Consider the following 19430-nt stretch of genomic DNA (forward strand, 5'->3'; position numbering starts at 1 on the left):
TATTCATTTGGGGACAGGTCGCAAAACATTAAACATTTATGCCAATTTAGCTAGCTAGCTTGCACTTGCTAGCTAATTTTTCCTATTTATCTAGCTTGCTGTTGCTAGCTAATTTTTCCTATTCATCTAGCTTGCACTTGCTAGCTAATTTGTCCTATTTATCTAGCTTGCTGTTAGCTAGCTAGCACGCGAGCAATGTGGGTGCAATAATTGAATAACATGTATGTCTAAATGTATTTTGCAATGCTCGTGCAAGCGACGCGAGCGGTATAGTCAGCATGTAATTCTAACTAGGTAGCAGCCATCTTGAAATGAGGTCATCGGTTTGGACTACCCTTATATATTCGTATGCACATACAGTATTTGATAAGTCACACCAACAATTTTAAGGCACAGATCAGTAGCCAAGATACTCAGCTTTCCCCAAACCCTGCTTTTGCAGATAGGGGCTACCGTTCACATACCAGGCTGAATTGAATAAATCAGATCTAATAGGCTCCCAAAATATGCTCTTTGAAACACCTATGTCAAGAAACTTGGATGCAGTGTTGCATTAAAATCCTCTCAAGCTAATTTGGTAATATACAAAGTAACTCAAATGTTAAAATTAATTCAAAGATTTTTTTTTTTATACATCTCCCGTTTGGAATATCTGTTGAGATGCACTGACTGATGTGTTTACTTGACAACTCCGTCAGTTTAAAACAACCCTTCCCCCACTTTTGTTCCATGCTGGCTGAAGACCTAGCTAACCAGTAAGTAGCTAGCACCAGACACAGATGAAAGGGGAAACGTAAGTATTTTTGCCATGGATGAATAGTATACACTTTTAATTGTATTTGCTGAATCCTACAGTCAAAAACTTTTGTAAATGTTTTAAAAATAAACAACAACAAAGTCACAATTACACAAGTATTCGGACCCTTTACTCAGTACTTTGTTGAAGCACCTTTGGCAGTGATTATAGCCTCAAGTCTTCTTGGATATGACGCTACAAGCTTAACACTCCTGTATTTGGGGAGTTTTTCCCATTCTTCACTGCAGATCCTCTCAAGATCTGTCAGGTTGAATGGGGAGAGTTTCTGCACAGCTATTTGCAGGTCTCTCCAGATCCTGACTAGTCTCCCAGTCCTTGTTGCTGGAAAACATCCCCACAGCATGATGCTGCCACCATCATGCTTCACCGTAGGGATGGTACTAGGTTTCCTCCAGACGTAACGCTTGGCATTCAGGCCAAAGAGTTCAATCTTGGTTTCATTTGACCAGAGAATCTTATTTCTCATGGTCTGAGTGTCACGTTCTGACCTTTATTTCCTTTGTTTTGTATTTATTTAGTATGGTCAGGGCGTGAGTTGGGTGGGCAGTCTATGTTTGTTTTTCTATAATTTGGGTATTTCTATGTTTCGGCCTAGTATGGTTCTCAATCAGAGGCAGGTGTCATTAGTTGTCTCTGATTGAGAATCATACTTAGGTAGCCTGGGTTTCACTGTGTGTTTGTGGGTGTTTGTTCCTGTCTCTGTCTTTGCACCAGATAGGACTGTTTAGGGTTTCACACGTTCCATGTTTATTGTTTTGTAGTGTTCATGTGTACATTTACATATTAAAAGAACAATGGACACTTACCACGCCGCATATTGGTCCTCTGATCCGTTTCGTCTCTCCTCTTCGGAAGAGGAGGAAATCCTTGACACTGAGAGTCCTTTCGGTGCCTTTTGGCAAACTCCAAGTGGCTGTCATGTGCCTTTTACTGAGGAGCGGCTTCTGTCTGGCCACTCTACCGTAAAGGCCTGATTGTTGGAGTGATGCAGAGATGGTTGTCCTTCTGGAAGTTTCTCAGAGAAACTCTGGAGCTCTGTCAGAGTGACAATCGGGTTCTTGGTCACCTTCCTGACCAAGGCCCTTCAGTTTGGCCGGGCAGCCAGCTCTAGGAAGACTCTCGGTGGTTCCAAACTTTTTCCATTTAAAGACTATCTGAAAGAATGTTGGTACTTATTTATTTTGATCCAAAGCCATGAATGAGTGAGTCACTCAGCTTTATGTAGGTGCTGAGGCTATATGACCGCGCCATCAACTTGATTATTTAGCAGACATCACTTGCTTATATTAAGACAACACATATACCTTAAGAATATCATGAAATAGAATTGAACATTTTTGTTTATCTTAGAATAAAAACCTTAGTGTTACAACAGTTTTAGTAAGTAATATGCTACAGTCCAGTTACAGCTTCTTCTGACCAAGTAGAAACAAAAAAAATAAGTGTATTTGTCCTGGTGTGCAGAGGATAGAGGAATAGCAATTCTTACACGATTGTTCTAAATTCAATCACCTTCTTCCTCCTCATCATTTCGTTCATTAAAATACAATTTTTAAATCTTTGCCAATTATCAATTTCTATTTGGTTTATATCACCCATTAGGCCTTGGGACCCAAAAGCACAATCAGTGCTCTAAAGCCCCCTTGCGGTGGTCTGGAGCATTGAAGCAGGTACGCAGGGTAACGTACTAAACCACAAATTACTTCTAATGATCTCAAAACTTTTAATTGAGGAACCAAGGTATTTAATCCCTTTTTTTGTTGGCACAAAACTACCTTCATACCTCCATTCATTGTACATTTAGATGAGTCCCGTGATACTTGTTGAAGTCATCAAGCGAAACGGAGAACACCATCATGTTCGTGAGAGTCTCACCTTTCTACAGTGAGGTCACATTGAGGATGCTGAAGACAAAAGTTGGCACATCCGCATTACCAACTTCAAAAAAGTCCTGTGGGGCTTGTAGAGCAAAATGTAGAACACCTTCATTCGTTTGTAGGCTAAACCGTTCGGATGCTACAGACGTTTTTGCAAGAAGATCAATTTCCGCGTCGTCTCCTGGTCTGACAACTAGCGTTGCAGTGCTGCCGCTTTCCATCGCAGATGCGGAAGGGCAACATAGGCAGATGCAGTGGATTGAGACGCATCCCATGCAAAAAAACATCTCTATCTTCAACGGACAGATTTTTATGGGGATTTTTGTATTATATAAAAAGTGTCTGTCCTACTGTATATCTGAAAGAAAAGATCAGGAGCATTTTCATATATATTTTTGTACATGTATTTAACTCCTTATTTTTGCCACTACACAGTCTTCATATCTATTTCCATTCATTGTTTCAACTGGTACCGGGGGACGACTTCAGACGACTGAGGAAATAGACTAAATACTTTGCATGCCAAACCGTTTAGACGCTACAGGAGATTTTGTGAGAAGACCGATTTCTTCAGGATGTGTCATGGTCTGACAGACATCGCTCTAGCTCTGTTACCTTTCACCACAGATGCGGAAGTGCAACACCGGCAGATGTGATGCATCTCTAGCATAAATTCACAGATCGTTATACGTCCTGACCATAGAAAACCTGTATTTTCTATGATATTATAGGTCAGGGCGTGACTAGGGGATTTTGTTCTAGTTATTATTTTCTATGTGGGGTTCTAGGTTTAATTTTCTATGTTGATGATTTGTATGATTCCCAATCGGAGGCAGCTGGTTATCGTTGTCTCTAATTGGGGATCATACTTACTTAGCATTTTTTTCCACCTGTGGGTTATGGGATATTGTTTATGTCTAGTTGCTTGTTAGCACTGCATTGTCGTCACGGTCTGTTTATTCTTTATTGTTTTGCAATTTGCTTAAGTTTCACTTTATTCATTAAAAGTATGTGGAACTACATACACTGCGCCTTGGTCCAACCATCATTATTACGAACAACGTGACAGAATATCCCATCACAACAGGAACCAAGCAGCGTGCTCGGGAGGAGATGGCATCCTGGACTTTGGAGGAGATCAGGGAGAGAATATCCTGGGATTGGGAAGAAATAATGTCAGGAGACAAGAGAAGCAGGGGGGAAAAGAAGCAGGCGGAAGCAGCGAAGGAGGGACAGCGACGAAGTCAGGAGGAAGGCCACAGAAACACCAATATTTTTTGGGGGGGCGGCACAAGGAGCAGTCGGCGGAGTTGAGGAGTGAACCAGAGCCAGTCTGGGAGAATTTGGAGGAGAGGGAAATGGGAGAGTTGAGTTAGTGGAGGATGCACAGATTTTGCCCAAAGGAACGTGTTGTCAGTTTGGTGCCACCTGAGTCAGTACCATGTACTCGTCCTGAGAAGTGTGTTACAGTTCCGGAACAATTGATGCCAGCTATACGCGCCAGGTCTCCAGTACAGCTCAGTACGTCCTGTGCCTGCTCCTCGCACTCTCCCTCAAGTGCGCTTTTCCAGTCAGGTACGTCCGTTGCCCGCTCCTCCCACTCTCCCTCAAGTGCGTCTTCCCAGTCAGGTACGTCCTGTGCCTGCTCCTCGCACTATCCCTCAAGTGCGTCTTCCCAATCAAGTACGTCCTGTGCCTGCTTCTCGCGCTCGCCCTGAGGTGCGTGTCACCAGCCCGGTACCACCAGTGCCGGTCCCACGCACCAGGCTTCCTGCGTCGATCCCCAGTCCAGAGCTTACGGCGACAATTCCTGGTCCGGAGCTTCCGGCGACAGTTCAAACCTCTGACGACGGTCCACGGTCCGGCAAACCTCCTGAGACGGTCCACTGTCCGGGAAACATCCTGAGACGGTCCACAGTCCGGAAGATCCTGTGAGGGTAAACGGTCCGGAACTTCAAGGTCCATGGCTGGAGCCGCAGGATGAGTGGGTACTTCGTCTCGCACCAGAGCCGCCCCTGATGCTGGCGGATGAGCAGGTACAAGGTCTCGCACCAGAGCCGCCCCCGATGCTGGCGGATGAGCGGATACTTCGCCCCGCACCAGAGCCGCCACTGACACTAGACAGTTTCCTATGCTATAATTGGGGATCATACTTAAGTAGAATTTTTTTCACCTGTGTGTTATGGGATATTGTTTATGTTTAGTTGCTTGTTAGCACTGCATTGTCGTCACAGTTCTTTTATTCTTTATTGTTTTGTATTTGCTTAAGTTTCACTTTATTCATTAAATGTACTTGGATCTCTACGTACGCTGCGCCTTGGTCCGACCATCATTATTACGAACAACATGATTTCTGCAGTATCTAATCTTGTTTTGGCCATCCATTAGAGCATTTGTCATTCCTGTTCATCTGTTCTGTTTTATTGTTGTCATATGTTGAAGATGAACACAGACAGATTAATAGCTTTAATTAGTTTATTGTATTTATTTAACCTTTATTTAACTAGGCAAGTCAGTTAAGAACAAATTCTCATTACAATGACAGCCTACACCGGCCAAACCCTAACGTCGCTGGGCCGTGTGCTGCTCTATGGGACTCCCAATCACAGCTGGTTGTGATACAGCCTGGAATCAAACCAGGGACTGTAGTGATGCCCCTAACACTGAGATGCAGTGCCTTAGACTGCTGTGCCACTCGGGAGCCTATGGAAATCCCAAAGTTGGAATAGTTACCACTTTATTACTATATGTAATCAGCAATTGTAATATTATATTAGAGTACTTACTGCATGTCATATGCAGAAATATTCAAGGAAACCACTTTGACAATCAGTATCTGAACGGTAACGTTTTCACTTCCTGCTCATCCTCCTACAATTGGCCAGGGCCAGTAGGCTATGAACCATTCAGCAACTCCAATAAGAGCTGGATAAGAGAACGGAGTTTCAGGAAAGAACCCCTTCCTTCCTTCTTATCAATAATGTATTAAATATTACTTTGGTAAAATGTTCTATCAGAAAGTTTAAGGCTTTCCCTCGCTCTCTAGAGGGTTGTGGCTCTTATAGGTCTGGGTCATGCTGCACCTCTCTCAGTTCACAATAATGTATTATGGGAAACTGAAGGGTGAGGTATTGGTGAGATAACAACACATTCTAATTTAAATTCCATGACTCAGCAATAGTGTTAGATTTTTATCCCGGAATAGGATAAATAACAGGAAATACAGATTGTGTGACACCTAAAAGGAAACATGGTGAATAGAACCAGACAGTGGTTGATGCTAATGACTATTGAGGTGGAGAGGAGAATCAGTAGGGTGTCTACTGTAGCGCTACACAGGCCTAGTTAACATGTGACAGGCTCTACTGTTAACCAGGAAGAACACCCTGTACATGTGGTCTCAAATTAGAACTAAAACTCCAGACAATCTGTACACCCTGAAGGTTGGAGAGAGAGAGAGAGAGAGAGAGACGGAAAGACAGAAATGGAGAAAAAACACACAGGTAGAGAAATAAATGAAGCAAAACCTGAAGTGAGATCTGTCACTCCAGAACTATGGGAGTGTGGCGAGATGGAGAGGAACACATATAGAGAAGAAGTAAAGTATAGACTGAGATATTGGAGGGAGTGATTAATTGATAGATCTCTGACAGAGGCCTGCTGTGCCCCTCTCTAACCCCTGTGCCCTTTTGATGGCATCTGTTCCTAAAGACCTTCCATTTCATCTCCTCACATCTAGTTACCACATTCAACCAGATGCTACACTCCTCTTCTCCTATATTATCACTCACTCTCTCAGGCACTTTCCACGTTCTCATATTTATTCACAGAGATCACTCACGGTCCCTTTCGCTCACCCCTAAATGTATTCCATTCGTTGTTCTCTATGTTGGTGACACATCCTCTCTCCCTCCTCCCCCTCTCTCAAATAGACTGCAACAGTATGATTCATAATACCCATAAAACCTAGCGGTCAAACAGAGAAATGATTCCAATCATTTTTTCCATCATACATTTTTCCTAAGTGAAATCTCCGGTTTGGAATGATTTTGGAGTCATTGTGGACGAGGACAATAACCCAGTAGATGGATACACAGCCATTGTTGATAGACAACAAGAATGTTTTCACCTCTTCCACACTCACTTGACGAAATTCAAAATTACAATGCTTGTTTTTCATAATATGGTCAGATATACTTGGATGTGTAGTGTCAGTGCTTGTTGCTGGCATGTCATGCCTACATTTGCTAATCTTGCCAATAAATAAACATGAAAGTATTTGGCAGTATCATTGGGTTTTAAGATGAATGAGCCATCTGATTCAATGAATGGAGCGGAGTTTGCCTTTTTTCCCGAAATGTAATTGAATGTGCTCCAAAGCTTTTAACTATCATTCTTTATGTCATTTGTCTTTGTTTCAAAGTGTAGCTTATTCTTCATTTTTTTCAGTTTAGTCACATGATTCCTCAATTTGCAGTATGTTTGCCAATCAGTTGTACAGACAAACTTATTTGCAATTTATTTTGCCTCATCCCTCTCAAGCATACCATTTTTCAATTCCTCATCAATCCACGGGGATTTAACAGTATTTACAATAATTTTTTTAATGGGTGCATGCTTATTAGTAACTAGGATAAGCAATTTCATAAATGTGTTAAGTGCAGCGTCTGGTTGCTTCTCATTACAGACAATGGACAAACAAATATTCTTTACATCAACAACATGAATCACTACAAAAAGTATTATATGATCTCTTATACACTATATTAGGACCAGCCTTGGGAACGTTGGTTTTCCTAGATATGGCTACTATATTGTGATCAGTACATTCATCTGGATACTGCTTTAAAGCACATTTTTTGCTGCATCAGAAAATATTTAATGAATACATGTTGATGATTTAATTCCTGTGCTGTTTGTAACTATCCTGGTAGATTGATTGATAACCTGAACCAGGTTGCAGGCACTAGTTTCAGTTGGAAGCTTTCTCTTGAGTGGGCAGCCCAATGAAAGCAAGTCAATATTTAAATCACTCAGACAATATACCTCTCTGTTGATATCACATATATTATCAAGTATTTCACACATGTTGTCCAGATGCTGACTGTTAGCACATGGTGGTCTATCGCAGCTACCCACCAGAATGGGCTTTAGGTGAGGCAGCTGAACCTGTAGCCATATTACTTCAACAGTATTTAACATGAGATCCTCTCTAATGTGGTTCTGAATATAAATGGTGACACCTCAACCGTTGGCATTTCTGTAGATCTCACAATCATGTATTGCTACCACTGTACCATCAAAGGTATTTTCAGAGTTTCAGAGATTGTCAGAATATGAAAATCATCTGTTACTAGCAAATTATTGATTTCATTAACATTGTTTCTTAAACTACCTACTGTTTGTTAATGTGGGCTATTTTTAGCACTTTTCTGTGATGCTTGATTGTTTTCATTGCTTTTCTGGGAAGCTTAGCAGAGGTAGACATGCTCAGGTTATTTATGTTGGTGCAGGGTGAGCTGCACACAGTTGACTTCCTGCTAGGGCACACTGCATTAGTGCTAACAGTAAACTGGGATTGGGTCACTGATAAATCATTGTCACAACGCAGCCTTATAATTATGTGAAAGGATCCAGGAACCCAAGTGCCCAAGTGATTTGGTTGGATCCCATCCTCCTTATAATATGAGCTTTGTTTCCAGAATGTATCAAAATTGTCAATACATGTTACAGAGCTGTAATAGTCTCGTAGCCAGTTATGGAAGGCTACTTCATTACAGGATGGAGGAGGAGAAGCAGATGGAGATGACTTCCTTGACAGGCAAGTTCAAGGTAGCACAGGCCATTCGGATAGGGACAGAGGCGGGGAAACATAAATTAGGCCCAAGCGGTGTCCTGCCATAGGAGTTGATAATGAGAAAGTTCTAATCTGCATAAATTCGCAAAGGAGTGAGATTTGTTTGCTAAGCATGGCCACCTCATTCCTGTAGTCACCCACGAGCAAACAATTGCTGCATTGGAACTCCGGATTGTCAATATTGTCCCAGACAAGAGCATATTAAAACACAGCTTCTACAGCGCTGGAATTTGCATTTGTTAGCTATTTTAAGCGAAGCGGGCTCCATTGCAATCTAGCTAGCTAGCTGGCTAGTTGGTAGCAGGTGTTGACAGGTATCCGAGTTCTTGAGTTCCAACATTTTTGTGTCGCCCTACAGTGCTGGTGGGGAAACACAAGAAGCACAATGAGGGGCTATGCTGATCACAATTTAAAAACTCACTCACACTCATAGACTGGAAATGAGCACTTTCCTTTACCTCGTTCTATTGAAAGCATTGTACGAATTCCCTTTGGTAGTCTGGCTTGGCTGTAGTCTGGCTCACTGTGTTTGGGTATAATGACAGTGAACATGCAGTCCCAACGTTTATGTTATGTTGTCCTGCGTTGTGCGGGGTTTGCCAGGACAAAAGACACATGGCAGACTGATTTCTTCCTCCTCCCCTCTTTTATTCTACCATTAAAAGGAAGGTCAAGGATTGGAGATAGGCCCATCTGAGCATTTACTGTGTATATGAAACTTTCTCAAAGAGAAGAGGATCAAAGAAGATCTACAACCCGTAACTTTTAGTTAGCTGGAAACAATTTTTGGGAGAGATTTTAGGAAACTCTGTAACTTTCTATCAGAGTACTTGACAGTGCATCCTTCTCTAACACAGGCTAAATCTGGTACAGAGCAACATCGAAAGTGTTAAATTATCTCGCTGAAGTGTTATTTTTTCAACAGAGTGAATTTCACACTTTTGAAAGAGTTCATATTTACACCGTGTTTCTGTAGCCCTATACAGAGTAGAACATTAACATTGGCTGTGTGAAATTCAATCTACAGTGGAGTGAACTAATTAGTATTTCACTCTACAGTGGTGTTGGAAAACTCATGATTTACAAGCCACATCAAGCATGGAAGTGACGTTATGCTGGCATTTAAAATGATGCATAAGATGAATCAATCATTCAATCAATCAATGTACGTGCAAAAACACATATTAAAAACAGTCAACCTGCAGTAGAGCATGCTGGGAATTATGATAATGATGGTTTTAATGGGACTCTTTTACTCTCCACTATGTAAAACAATAACTTGGGTTATTAACACCAACACTGGGGGTTATTTTACACCACTGAGTGTTAATTTCACTCTTACAGCGAAACACTAGAAATGTAACACAAAAAAATAAACATTGGCCAATTTTCTGTGTAGTTAACCCTTACCTCACAAAAGGCACATTTTACAATTGTATGGCTAGGAACTAACTTTCTCTTTGTGATCGGTCTCGAACTATAAACTAAGATCGGTGTCAAAATACATTTACATTCTAGTAATTTAGCAGATGCACTTTTCCTGAGCATCACTCACAACCACAAATAAATAGATCTATTATAAAAGTAGTCAAATGTGGTGCACTATAAAGGGAATAGGGCACCATTTGGAATGCAGACCACATTTGGTATGGGCTGTAGTGGGATGGTCCAGTTACTCCAGGCACAACACCAGCCAATTGTCCTTACAGGGTTTTTACTAACGCTTAGCTCTGCCTTCCAGAGAACCAGCCCAGAGAAATGCACCACTGCTGCAGCAGACACCTCTAGAACATTGAGTTCTATCACTTTGAAACAATCTATATTGATACAGTATACATACAGTTCAAGTCGGAAGTTTACAGAAACCTTAGCCAAATACATTTAAACTGAGTTTAACAATTCCTGACATTTAATCCTAGAAAAAATGTCATGTCTTAGGTCAGTTAGGATCATCACTTTATTCTAAGAATGTTAAATGTCAGAATAATAGAGAGAATGGTTTACTTCAGCTTTTATTTCTTTCATCACATTCCCAGTGGGTGAGAAGTTTACGTACACTCACTGAGTATTTGGTAGCATTGACTTTAAATTGTTTAACTTGGGTCAAATGTTTTGGGTAGCCTTCCAAAAGCTTCCCACAATAAGTTGGGTGAATTTTGGCCCATTCCTCCTGACAGAGCTGGTGGAACTGAGTCAGGTTTGTAGGCCTCCTTGCTCTCACACAATTTTTCAGTTCTGCCCACACATTTTCTATAGGATTGAGGTCAGGGCTTTGTGATGGCCACTCCTACACCTTGACTTTGTTGTTCTTAAGCCATTTTGCCACAACTTTGGAAGTATGCTTGGGATCATGTTCCATTTGGAAGATGCATTTGAGACCAAGCTTGAACCTCCTGACTGATGTCTTGAGATGTTGCTTCAATATATCCATATATTTTCCATCCTCATGAAGCCATCTATCCTCCTGCAGCAAAGCACCCACATTATGCTGCCACCCCCGTGCTTCACGGTTGGGATTGTGTTCATCAGCTTGCAAGCCTCCCCCTTTTTTCCCCAAACATAATGATGGTCATTATGGCCAAACAGTTCTATTTTGTTTCATCAGACCAGAGGACATTTCTCCAAAAAGTATGATCTTTGTCACCATGTGCAGTTGCAAACCGAAGTCTGGCTTTTTTCTGATGGATTTTGAGCAGTGGCTTCTTCCTTGCTGAGTGCCTTTTGGGTTATGTCCATATAGGACTCGTTTTACTGTGGATATAGATACTTTTGTACCTGTTTCCTCCAGCATCTTCACAAGATCCTTTGCTGTTGTTCTGGGATTGATATGCACTTTTTGCACCGAAGTACATTCATCTCTAGGAGACACAACGCGTCTCCTTCCTGAGAGGTATGACGGCTGCGTGAACCGGTGGTGTTTATACTTGCGTACTATTGTTTGTACAGATGAACGTGGTACCTTCAGGCATTTGGAAATTGGATGATTCCTTTTGATTTTCCCATGATGTCAAGTGACTCAAAATGATGTAAATTAGCCTATCAGAAGCTTCTAAAGCCATGACAAAATTTTCTGGAATTTTCCAAGCTGTTCAAAGTCACAGTCAACTTAATGTATGTAAACTTCTGACCCACTGGAATTGTGATACAGTGAATGTTAAGTCAAAACAATGTGTAAACAATTGTTGGAAAAATTAATTGAGTCATGTACAAAGTAGATGTCCTAACCGACTTGCAAATTCTATAGTTTGTTATAAGACATTTGTGGAGCGGTTGAAAACTAGTTTTAGTGACTCCAACCTAACTGTATGTATACTTGTTTATTGATAGATATGCATACAGATTGCATTTAGGTTCTCTCCAACAAACATCACAAACCCTTTGGGCATGTCTTATATGCCCACGCTCACTTTGGGTTTTGACCCATAGTTTAAGAAACCCTGCTTTCAGGTCATTCCCCCTCTGATCAATTCAAGGCAAATAGTCTCTAGTCTCTTGGCTATGAGTCTTGCTCTGCTTTGCAGTGAGATGGCCCAGTTTCTCCAGGCCCAACGCAAGCCCATTGTCCTTCCATGGATTTTAATATTTCCTAGGCCTGCTCTTCAGAGAGCCAGCCCAGAGCAATAGGCTGCTGCTGCACACGCCTCCAAGATCTTTGAGTTCTACCACTAGGAGACAATCTGTAAAGTATAATGGCTTCCTCTCTCTGCAGAGTAGGGAATTTTGACTGTGCAGGTTTAGTAAGATTCAGACACTTTGTTGTATTGGTGAACAACTGATTAAGGCTTAACAACTATGAGAAACGTACTTTCAAATGTATGTGTGTGAGCATGCACGCGTCTGTGTGTGTGTCACTGTGTGTGTGAATGTATGTATGTATGTATGTATGTATGTATGTATGTATGTATGTATGTATGTATGTATGTATGTATGTATGTATGTATGTATGTATGTATGTATGTATGTATGTATGTATGTATGTATGTATGTATGTATGTTTGTTTGTTTGTTTGTTTGTTTATGTGTATGTGGCCATGGATTCATTGTACAGTATGCTTCTGCAAGTGTGTGTCTCTTTTTCTTTCTCTGTCAGAGTCCCTAATAGAAATGTTGTCTATGACAGAGTGTTTTGTAGTTGTGAATGGAGCTTCCGAAGGAGTAATTTTAATGAAAGTCATTGGATCCCCACAACGCCTTGATCCCCACGACGCCTGGATCCCCACGACGTCTGGAATCACCCAGGGAGTTTGAGCGCACTCTACAGTGACAATGCTTACAGTATCAAATGCTCTATTAAGATATTATCCCATTCTAAATCATCCCCTAGCACAGGTTTACATATATCCATACTGTAACGGATGTCGTCTGGAGATAGAGAGGAGGACCAAGGTGCAGCGTGGTAAATGTTCATGTCTTTTCAATAAAAAAAACTGAACACTGGAACAAAACAATAAATGATGTGAACAAAACGAAACAGTACTGTGTGGCCCAAACACTCACACGGAAACAAACACACACAAACCAAAAGTGAAACCCAGGCTACCTAAGTATGATTCTCAATCAGGGACAACAATTAACAGCTGCCACTGATTGAGAACCATACTAGGCCGAACTCAAAAACCAACATAGAAAAACAAACATAAACTGCCCACCCCAACTCACGCCCTGACCATACTAAAACAAAGACAAAAACAAAGGAACTAAGGTCAGAACGTGACACATACACACAAAAGAAATGTGGGTTCCTCAATGGTTCAGTATGGTTCCACATAAAACCATCACCCTTCCCAAAGAACTCTTTGAGCCCTTCAATGGTTCTTTGCAGTTCAAAAAGGGGTTATTTCCTTTTTGAGTGATACTTAAAATGTAGGGGTGGTGAATCATTAGCTGAGTTGGTCAATGACCCAAGACCAGCTCAGTTAATCCCTACCATTGTGTCAATGAGTCGACATAATGTTGCATCAAATTAACATTATCCTAGGGAGCTGGCAGACACAATGTAAGTAACTTATAACCCCCTAATTGCCCTGAATACCGCTGTTGATCCTACAGCTATTTTATGTTTTCTGATCATTAGCCTGTGAACCACTGAGGCGGTGTGCCCTAGTAGGAAGACCACTTTGTGCAGCTCACCCTGCACTACCAGCTCCAATATAAATACCATGAGCATGTCTACTTCTGATAAGCTTCCCAGTAAATCATTAAAAACAATCAAGAAAGTCAGAAAAGGGCATAAAAATATCCCATATTAAGATACGCTGCCTGAGAATCAAGATTCATGAAGTCAATAACTTGCTTGTAACAGATGACATTCATATTCTGAATATCTCTGAAGAGTTTCAGAAAATTCCTTTGATACAGTGGTAGCAGTACATGGTTATAACATCTGCTGAAAAGAGAGAAATGCCAACAGGGGTGGTGTTGCGGTCTATATTCAGAACCACATTCCTGTCAAGTTTAGTGACAATCGAATGTTAAGTACTGTTGAAGTAATATGGCTACAGGTTCATCTGCCTCACCTAAAGCCCATTAGTGTGGGAAGCTGCTATAGACCACCAAGGGCTAACAGTCAGTATCTGGATAATATGTGTGAAATGCTTCATAATGTATGTGATATCAACAGAGAAGTATATATTCTGGGTGATTTATATATTGACTGGCTCTCATCAAGCTGCCCACTCAAGCCAAAACTTCAAACTGTAACCAGTGCCTGCAAGCTGGTTCAGGTTGTCAATCAACCTACCAGGGTCTAATAGACAACAAACAGCACGGGAATGAAATGATCAACATGTATATATGTCATCACATCTTTATTAATGCTTCAGAAATGTGCTTTAAAGCAGTATCCAAACCCATATGATGTAGTGATCACAATATAGTATCCATATCTAGGAACACCAAAGTTCTAAAGGCTGGTCCTAATGTATTGTATAAGAGATCATGTAATACTTTTTGTAGTGATTCATGTTGTTGAGGTAAATAATATTTGTTGGTCCATGGTGTGTAATGAGAAGCATCCAGACGCTGCACTTGACACATTTATGAAATTGCTTATTTGAGTTACTAATAAGCATGCACCCATTAAGAAAATGACTGTAAAAGCTGGTCAATCCCCATGGGTTGATGTGGAATTGAAAAATGGCATGGCTGAGAGGGATGAGGCAAAAGAAATGGCAAATAAGTCTGGCAGCCCAGCTGATTGACAAACGTGCTGCAAATTAAGAAATCATGTGACTAAACTAAATCAAAATAAACTATACTATGAAACAAAGAAATTATATAAAGAATGATAGGAAAAAGCTTTGGAGCACCTTAAATTCAATTTTGGGGGAAAAAGCCAACTCGGCTCCATCATTCATTGAATCAGATGGCTCATTCATCAAGAAAAAACACTGATATTGCCAACTACTTTAATGACTTTTTCATTGGCAAGATAAGCAAACTTAAGGATGACATGCCAGCAACAAACACTGACACTACACATCCAAGTATATCTGACAAAATTATGAAAGACAACAACTATACTTTTGAATTACATATTGTCAGTGTGGAAGAGGTGAAAAATGTATTGTTGTCAATCAACAATGACAAGCCACCAGGGTCTGACTATATGGATAGAAAATTACAGAGGATCATTTTGCCACTCCTATTTGCCACATCTTCAATTTAAGCCTACTAGAAAGTGTATGCCTTCAGGCCTGGAGGGCAGTTAAAGTCATTCCACTACCCAGGAATAGTAAAGCCCTCTTTACTGGCTCAAATAGCCGACCAATCAGCCTGTAACGAAACCTTAGTAAACTTCTGGATTTTTTTTTGACCAGACTCAATGCTATTTCACAGTAAACAAATTGACAACAGACTTTCAGCACGCTTATAGGGAAGGAAACTCAACAAGCACAGCACTTACACAAATGCCTGATGATTGTCTGAGAGAAATGACTGAGAAAATGATTGTGGGTGCTGTCCTGTTAGACTTCAGTGCAGCTTTGACATATCAATCATAGTCTGCTGCTTGAAAAACGTATGTGTTATGGCTTTACACCCCCTGCTGTAATGTGGATAAAGAATGACTTGTCTAACAGAACACAGAGGGTGTTCTTTAATGGAAGCCTCTCAAACATAATCCAGGTAGAATCAGAAATTCCCCAGGGTAGCTGTTAAGGCCCCTTTTTTCAATCTTGACTAACGACATGCAACTGGCTTTGAGCAAGGCCAGTGTGTCTATGTATGAGAATGACTCAACACTATGCACGTCAGCTACTACAGCAACTGAAATGTCAGTAACATGTAACAAAGAGCTGCACTTAGTTTCGGAATGGCTAGCAATAAGCTAGTCCTAAATATTTCCAAAAGCATTGTATTTGAGACAAATCATTCACTAAACCCAAGACCTCAACTATGTGTCGTAATGAATAATGTGGAAATTAAGCAAGTTGAGGTGACTAAACTGCTCGGAGTATCCCTAGATTGTAAACTGTCGTGGTCAAAACATATATACAACAGTAGCTAAGATGGGGAGAAGTCTCTGCCATAACAACACTATCATCAAGGCAGTTCCTACAGGCCCTAGTATGGTCACACATAGAATACTGTTCAGTAGTGTGATCAGGTGCCACAAGAGGGACTTAAAAGTACACAGAGAGCTAACATTAATGACAAGCATGTCAATCTCTCATGGCTCAAAGTGGAGTAGAGAATGACTTCATCATTACTTGCTTTTAAGAACTCGAGTGTCCCGTGCTGTCTGTTTAAAATACTAGCACACAGCTCGGACACTCATGCATACCCCACAAGACCAGAGAGGTCTCTTCACAGTCCCCAAGTCCAGAACAGACTATGGGAGGTGCACAGTACTACACAAAGCCATGACTACATGGCTGTTCCACATCAGGTAACTGATGCAAGCAGTAGAATCAGATTTAAGAAGCAGATAAAACGTTCGAAGACACAGGCATATGCACACATTGAGCTGTTGTTTTATGGTGGTATTGAACATTTCGTGTTGTGGATATGTGGTGGTGTAGGGACGTCACGATGTACTGTTTAATCTTTAGCTCATTCAGAACATGAATGAGTGGAACTCACTGCTTCATGTTTTGTTTTATATGTAATGTGGGTGCTTTGGTGTGTTTGGACCCAAGGAAGAATAGTTTCTGCTAGGGATCCCTAATTAATACAAATTGCAATACATGGGATGTGGTTTGCACAATTAGCTCTCTTTGTGCAACTGTCAGTGAGAATAGCAATCCTTATCTTAAACAACTCTTCTCTAAGGCAATCTTGTTGTAGATGATGGATTTCTTGTGGAAGGTGTGGGTATTGTTTTCATTTGGATGATTGTAGAAACGAATGGCTCTTTACTAGATTTTGGTAATTAGCGGACATCAGCCTAATTCTGCTCTGCATGCATTTTTTGGTGTTTTACATTGTACATGTAGGATGTTTTTCTGCATACAAAGTAGAAATTTGCTGTTTGCCCCATTTTGTGAATTCTTGGTTGGTGAGCGGAATTCAGACCTCACAACTGTAAAGGGCAATGGGTACTATAACCGATTCAATATTTTTAGCCAGATCCTAATTGGGATGTTGAATTCCTTTTGAATTCCTTCCAGCTCCTTCAGGCGCTTGCCCTGTCTCTCGGATCATTCACACCTTTGTAGAAGTTACCTATGGTGCTGATGTTTAGGCCGAGGTATGTATAGTTTTTTGTGTGCTCTAGGGTGTCTAGATGGAATTTGTATTTTGGAACACCAATATTTTAGCCCTACGAAGATTTACTCTCAGGGCCCAGGTCTGACAGAATGTGTGCAGAAGATCTAGGTACTGCTGTAGGTCCTCCTTGGTTGGGAACAGAAGCATCAGAAAACAGTAAACATTTCACTTCAGATTCTAGTAGAGTGAGGCCGGATGCTGCAGACTGTTCTAGTTCCCTCGCCAATTAGTTGATATACAGTGGCTTGCAAAAGTATTCACCCCCTTCGCATTTTTCCTATTTTTTTTTGCCTTTCACCTGGAAAATAAAATATATTTTGGGGGGGTTTGTATCATTTGATTTACACAACATGCCTACCACTTTGAAGATGCAAAATATGTTTTATTGTGAAACAAACAAAAAAATGGACAACCCCCCCCAGAAATCTTGACAGTGCATAACTATTCAACCCCTTTATAGAGCCACCTTTTGCAGAAATTACAGCTGCAAGTCTCTTGGGGTTTGGCACATCTAGCCACTGGGATTTTTGCCCATTCTTCAAGGCGAAACTGCTCCAGCTCCTTGGATGGGTTCCACTGGTGTACAGCAGTCTTTAAGTCATACCACAGATTCTCAATTTGATTGAGGTCTATGTTTTGACTAGGCCATTCCAAGACATTTCAATGTTTCTCCTTAGACTACTCGAGTGTTGCTTTAGCAGTATGCTTAGGGTCATTGTCCTGTTGGAAGGTGAGCCTCCGTCCCAGTCACAAATCTCTAGAAGACTGAAACAGGTTTCCCTTCAAGAATTTCCATGTATTTAGCGACTAATTTCCATCCTTCATTCATTCAATTCTGACCAGTTTCCCAGTCCCTGCTGATGAAAAACATCCCCACAGCATGATGCTGCCACCACCATGCTTCACTGTGGTGATGGTGTTCTCGGGGTGATGAGAGGTGTTGGGTTTGCGCCAGACATTGCGTTTTCCTTGATGGTCAAAAGGCTCAATTCTTGTCTCATCTGACCGGAGAACCTTCTTCCATATGTTTGGGGAGTCACCCACATGCCTTTTGGCGAACACCAAACTTGTTTTATTATTTTTGTCTTTAAGCAATGGCTCTTTCTGGACAGTTTTCCATAAAGCCTAGCTCTGTGAAGTGTACGGCTTAAAGTGGTCCTATGGACAGACACTCCAATCTCCGCTGTGGAGCTTTACAGCTCCTTCAGGGTTGTCTTGGGTCTCTTTGTTGCCTCTCTGATTAATGCCCTCCTTGCCTGGTCTGTGAGTTTTGTTGTATGGCCCTCTCTTGGCAGGTTTGTTGTGGTGCCATATTCTTTTCATTTTTAATAATGGATTTAATGGTGCTCTGTGGAATGTTCAAAGTTTTGGATATTTTTTTAATCACCCAACCCTGATCTGTACTTCTCCACAACTTGTCCCTGACCTGTTAGGAGAGCTCCTTGGTCTTCATAGTGCCGCTTGCTTGGTGGTGCCCCTTACTTAGTGGTGTTGCAGACTCTGGGGCCTTTCTGAACAGGTGTGTATATACTGAGAGCATGTGACAGATCATGTCACACTTAGATTGCACACAGGTGAATTTTATTTACCTATTTATGTGACTTCTGAAGGTAATTGGTAGCACCAGATCTTATTTAGGGGCTTCATAGCAAAGGGGGTGAATACATATGCATGCACCACTTAGAATTTTGGAAATAAGTTTACATTTTTTTAATTTTACTTCAACAATTTGGACTATTTTGTGTATGTCCGTTACATGAAATCCAAAGAGAATTCCATTTAAATTACAGTTTGTAATGCAACAAAAGAGGACAAACGCCAAGGGGGATGAATACTTTTGCAAGGCACTGTACATAATAAAATGAACAGTGAAAATAACTTATGTTACAGATATGAAAATAAAAATGTACCTCTGAATGGAACCAGTTGCTCATCCACTGGCCCAGGGTTGTAGAGGTTTGTCAGACGCTCAATCCACTTCTCCCAAACTTCTCTTATGGCCTCCAGTTTGTATCTCACACACCTTGCAGGTTTTGACTCATTATCAAATGAATGTGTAAACATACTGAATTGTAATTGGATGCATTTTTCCGCCATATCATACTGTGCTATGATTGGTTAAGACCACCCGAATGGTTAGGCCATGGTCAGTTTGATCCTGGTTGGCGAT

Source organism: Oncorhynchus tshawytscha, linkage group LG33 (assembly GCF_018296145.1).
Source record: "Oncorhynchus tshawytscha isolate Ot180627B linkage group LG33, Otsh_v2.0, whole genome shotgun sequence".
Lineage (NCBI taxonomy): Eukaryota > Metazoa > Chordata > Actinopteri > Salmoniformes > Salmonidae > Oncorhynchus > Oncorhynchus tshawytscha.